This window comes from Ailuropoda melanoleuca, unplaced genomic scaffold (genome assembly GCF_002007445.2).
Source record: "Ailuropoda melanoleuca isolate Jingjing unplaced genomic scaffold, ASM200744v2 unplaced-scaffold8691, whole genome shotgun sequence".
NCBI lineage: Eukaryota > Metazoa > Chordata > Mammalia > Carnivora > Ursidae > Ailuropoda > Ailuropoda melanoleuca.
This window is the reverse complement of record NW_023254093.1, coordinates 255-5,662: the sequence shown is the minus strand read 5'-3', so window position 1 is coordinate 5,662 and position 5,408 is coordinate 255. Positions and strand designations below refer to the sequence as shown.

Here is a 5,408-nt window from a genome sequence, read left to right as displayed (position 1 = left end):
AATGGCTCCTGATGTAGGGACCCTACTTCCGTGGTTTCACTCCCTCCCTCCCTACATCATTTATTCACTCCCGTCATTCATTCCCCCCGCCTCTTTCTTTCCCCTCCACCCCTTCCGTCCTCCCTCCCTCCCTCCCTCCCTCTTTCCCTAACTCCCATCCTCCTTCAGGCCCTCCCTCATTCAGCAGAGGATCTGGGGTCCCTGCTTTGTACTGAGCACTGGGGCTTCATCAGTGAGCACCCCCAACCCATGCAGCCACGTCCACTGTGGGTGGTGACAGGGGCCAGTCCTCAGGGTGAGCAGGGGTGATGAGCACCAGGAATCTGCTCCTGAAAACAGAGACCAGTTGCGCAAAGAAAAGAATGGAGAGACCCATGCTTAGCACTTCCTCTAGAAAAATCTAGTCCTGAAAAGGAAGTATATCCTAGACTTAACGCAGTGTGAGTTCTCATGGCAGGTACGCACTGACTCCTAGAACCAACGAAGAGTAAATCATCCAGTGTTGATGGGGGTTTGTGACACACCTTTTCTGACCAAAGGACAGCGGTTCAGCCAACATCTCCAGGGCCTCCGAGTCTTCCCAAGGCCTCTGCAATCCTCTGATTCTTCCATCGACCTCCTTGGGAAGCTCTGTCCTGTTGTCTTCCTTGTCGCCTGCCTCTTCTGGCACCCTTCTGTGGCCTCCCCACCAGGGCCGCGCTCACCGGGATTTCCTGAGACCCGTGGCTAGGTGCCCGCATCCTGTGCTGGGCCCTGTGAGCCCCGTGCTTTGTGCAAAGCCTGTGTGCTCACTCTGGGTCCCTTGGCATCTCCCCTTGCAGTGGGCTGCATCTTCCTGCGCTGGGTCTCCTCTGAGCAATCTGTGAGGCCAGACTGTGCCCATGTCANGTGCTTTGTGCAAGGCCTGTGTGCTCACACTGGGTCACTTGGCATCTCCCCTTGCAGCAGGCTGCATCTTCCTGCGCTGGGTCTCCTCTGAGCAATCTGTGAGGCCGGACTGTGCCCATGTCACGGGCACTGAAGCGCGAGTCTAGAAGGTCCAGATGACCCACTCCCAGTCCCAGCGTGTAGAGAATGGGCTGAGGTAGGTCTCCAAGCAGAGGAGGACTTGGGCCCAGGGTGCCTGAGGGAGGGCATGGCATAGTGAGCCTGCAGGAGAGCGAGCACCATGGCGGCCTGGTGCTCAGGCCTGCTGGGAGACCAGGTCCCACATGCACTGGCTCTGTCCCCAGGACTGGAGGCCATCAGTGTATCCACACTCCCAGGTTGCAGGCTGGCAGTGACTTGCAGGGGGGAGGCACCGCTCGTGCAGGAGAGAGCCCTCCACAGGGAGGAGGGGGCAGGCACTCCCCCAGCAGCTAGAGGATCTCAGGGTGTCCACACTCCCAGGCTGCAGGCTGGCAGCAGCTGGCAGGGGAGGAGGCACCGCTGGTACAGGAGAGAACCCTCTGCAGGGAGGAGGGGGCAGGCACTCCCCCAGCAGCAGGTGCACTGGGGAGGGCTGAGGGGGCATCAGCAGACAGCAGTGGCTGCAGCTGGGGTCTCCACACAGGCCCCTGCCTCAGGCCCAGCACGAGATTGGATGGCTGGCCCAGGACCCCTCCCTCAAGCCCCCACTCCCAATCCTTTGTACTCAGCTCAAGTGACAAGAAATGGCCAATAGCTTAGGTGGTGTTGGGTGCACAGGGTCATTTGTTTTTCTGGCCCATGCTGTAACACTGCTGGCATTTTAAATATCTCAAGGCTTTGATTCAAAAATGGTAGGAAGATAGCTTTGTAGCTTTCTGCAAACCTGTCTCTGTGCCTTGAAGCCCTCCCATCCCACCAGCTCTGCTCAGAATCCCTCCAGTCCACAGACCCACAGTCTTGGGTCCTCAGATGTCCCAGATGATGTGATCCAGGTGGGGCAGCAGGACACACTGAGGATTTCAGCAACCCCCCCCCAGAAAGTGAGGGTTCCACTGGGTGAGCTATCTGAAAACAGCCAGGTCAGGGTTCCAGGAAGACACCAGAGGCACAGGAGGAACTGGGGAGCATCTGAAGGTCAGGTGGGGACAGTCAGAGCTTCCAGGCCCTATTCCCTAACGCTCCTCATCACTCAGCCTTTCTTCCAGTGAATCTGCTTGGTTTCTGTTTGCCCCAACTGTTACCTGTTGCCCTGGGCAGCAGAGACTCACATATGCCTTTAGATGTTTAGGACATCGAATGCCCTCCAGTAGCCACCTCACTACAGTTGGTGGTAAGCAAGAAGTCACTGAGGTCTCCAAGGGTCTGGACTTGGTGTTTCCCTCTTCTGAGACTGGGACACCTGTGGAAGGTGCAGGTGGCCGGCTGGGGGGGAGGGGCAGGCACCTGACATGGACAGATGGGGTAGGTGAGGCCTGAGGCCCCGGGGGTGTGTGTCCGGCATCTGCACTGAACAGGTCTTCAAAGCTGCAGATTGGCTGGGATCATCTTCAGGCTGAGAAGGAAGATGAGGGGAGCAGAGGGCACTGAGGAGGCTCAGCTTAGACAGGAGAGGGCTGAGCCACTCCTTTGGGGGAAAAGTGGGTCAGGTCCAGGCTCATGGGGACAAACCTTAGGCCACTGTGTTACGTGAAATAAGCCAGTCCCTGAAGGACTGATACTGGAGGACCCCACTCGTGAGGGACGGAGAGCACTCCGATTCATAGAGATAGAAGGAGCTGCTGAGTGCTGGGCCTGGGGAGGCGGAATGGGGGTTAGGGTCTCCTGGGCAGAGGTTCAGTTTGGGATGACAATGAAGTTGTGGTGATGGTTGGAGGTGGCAGGTGCAGAGCAGTGAATGTACATATGGCCACTGAATTGTACGAAACGTGCTTAACAGTATCAGTCGTATGTCCATTACACCACAATAGGAAAGTAGTGAGTCAGGAGGACGGGGCCATCGCGAGTCCCAGGAGGGCCCTGGAGCAGGGATCCTGTATCTTGGTTCTTGCTCTCACGCTCTGCCCCTTGTTGGTGACCAAGCTCACAGTAGGCACTCAGTGAATGCTTGCTAACACATAGTGCAGAGAGAGTCCACATGTGCAAACCCTCCAGTGGGCACTGAGGGATCCCAACAGGACGCGCATCCAGACGGAGCCAGTGCCCACATCTCACAAACACCAGCACAGAAATAGCCATTTAAAACCAAGGCAGGAACCAGAAATAACCCAGAGGGCTCCATGCTCCTGGAGGCCGTGCCAGCGGTCACAGCCTCTGGCGGTCAGGGGACCGGGGGTCTGAGAGGTGGCTCAGTGCACCCCTGACCCTGAAGGCCCATGGCTGCTGCGAAGTGCAGGGACAGGGAGGAAGACCCAGCCAGGGTCCGTTCTGGCTCCAAGGCTGCTGCAGGGCCGCTCCCAGCCCACCAGGCGATGTCTGTTTAGAACCAGGGAGAAAACCTTTTCCCTCAATTGTTCTTTTTAAAGATGGTTGCTCAGCATTGACACAGAAAAACATTCCACATAAAACTTGAGCCGTTCGCAGCTGCAAATGACCCAGAAATGACTGAAATGCACTGACCACAAAGAAAGGAACTTGTGCCCCAGGCAAGCCTCCTGTGCATGGGGGTGGCTAGGGGCCCCGGACATGCCCACGTGGGCAGTGCTGGACTCCATAGTCGAGGGGACAGAAGAAGGAACATGCTCTTATGGCTCCGCTCATAGAGGCAACCCTGACGGAGACGGGGGGAGCCCCTCATGCGTTCTGGATGTTCCGGTGATTCTTGGGCACTGACCGAATCTCAGCATCTTCATGACCCGGGTGGGGGGAGGGCAGCCCAGCAGCCTCAGGTCCCATGTGGCCTCCGGGGCTTGGTGGGCTTGTGGTTCAGGTGGCTCTCGTCCGGCCACATGGCCTCCATCCCATTGGCCAGGTCGACCCCCATTGCCTGGTGACAGGCCAATGTCAGTCAGTGAACCTCCACCACTGCCCCCCCCGCAAAAAGGCCCCCATATAGTAAAAGTTGCCCTGGTCCCTGGGAACGTGGGCCTGGGACTGCGACCAGCATGCGTAGCTGAAGTTCTCATTGGCCACCCAGTAGAAACTGGGGTACAGGGTGACAAAGGGGGGACAGGATCTCCACACCCACGTGGTCATGGAACTTCATGTCCTCATCGGCGCACACCAGGTCGTCCACCTCACGGAGGAAGCGCTGCTCACAGAAGCGGCTGATCATCGCCATGTGCTGCATGGACACATCCTGCCAGCGCAGGGCGCCGTGGACCTCGAGGACCACCACACTCCGACCTTCCCAGAGAGGCACACGGGCACAGCAGCTGGCTGATGGGTGAAGACGTACTAGGTGACCCTGTGTCCACCGTGAGGAGTACCACCCACTGGCCCTCACGGAGGGGCACATGGGCCCGGCAGCTGGTGGTTGAAGACGTACTAGGTGACCCTGTGTCCACCATGAGGCACCACGGACCTTGAGGTGCACCACCCACTGGCCCTCACGGAGGGGCACACGGGTATGGCAGCTGGCTGATCGCTGAAGACGTACTAGGTGACACTGTGTCCACCATAAGGACCACCGCCCTCCAGCCCTCACAGAGGGGCACATGGAGCACAGCAGCCAGCTGGTCAGTGAAGACCTAGTAGGTGACCCTGTGTCCCACCATGAAGTGCTTCTTCGCTGTCTGCAGGAACAGCTCCAGGAAGACCACATAGCGACAGGGACAGGGACAGGGGACAGGGTGAGAGGAGGGTCACTGCCAGAGGCTGGCAGCAGGACCCCGAAGCTGAGGGCCATAACCTGTGTACCTTCTTCAGGGGGCAGGTCCCGGGCTGCTTTAAGCACAGCCACTCTCCTGGCCTCTCCTGAGTGAGTCTGCCCATGGGGCCTCCCTACCTTCTGCTCCCAGAGATGGGGGCTGTCAGCACCCCATCTTACAAAGGGGTGCCTAAGGCTTAAGAGGTTGGAAGCCCATGCAGCCCCACATGGGCTCTAGCATGCTGGAGCCAGGAACAATTCCCCTGCGTTGAGCTCCCGGGCAAACCCCGAGGTCCTGTCCCCACCTGCCAGGAGCAGAGCACCTTAGGGCACAGCCCTTGTTTCTATGCCCTACAGTCTGGGTAGAACCAGCAGGGCTGGCCACCGGCCCCATTTTGTTTTGAGTGGGATGTCACCGGCCCCCCCAGAGCTGTCTCCACCTCCTGTAGGGGGCCCCATTTTGTTTTGAGTGGGATGTCACCGGCCCCCCCAGAGCTGTCTCCACCTCCTGTAGGGTCCCCCCTTCAAGGCTACTGGGCATCCTGCTGACAAGGTCCTCAGTAAACCCCTGGTATTCCTAGGAGGGGTCACCCTCAAACTCCCCCAGGTCAGGAATCAGGTCCAGCCCATGGTCAGGGAAGGGGAAAGAGGACCTCTGGAAGAAGAAGGAGCTTGCTTAGGACCCAGCCTTGAA

General features: G+C 58.5%; 1 pseudogene; it reads right to left on the bottom strand.

Annotated features, from left to right (window-relative positions):
- Positions 1–3,699: 3,699 nt before the first annotated feature.
- LOC117795070 lies at positions 3,700–4,676 on the bottom strand (annotated as a pseudogene).
- Positions 4,677–5,408: the final 732 nt, after the last annotated feature.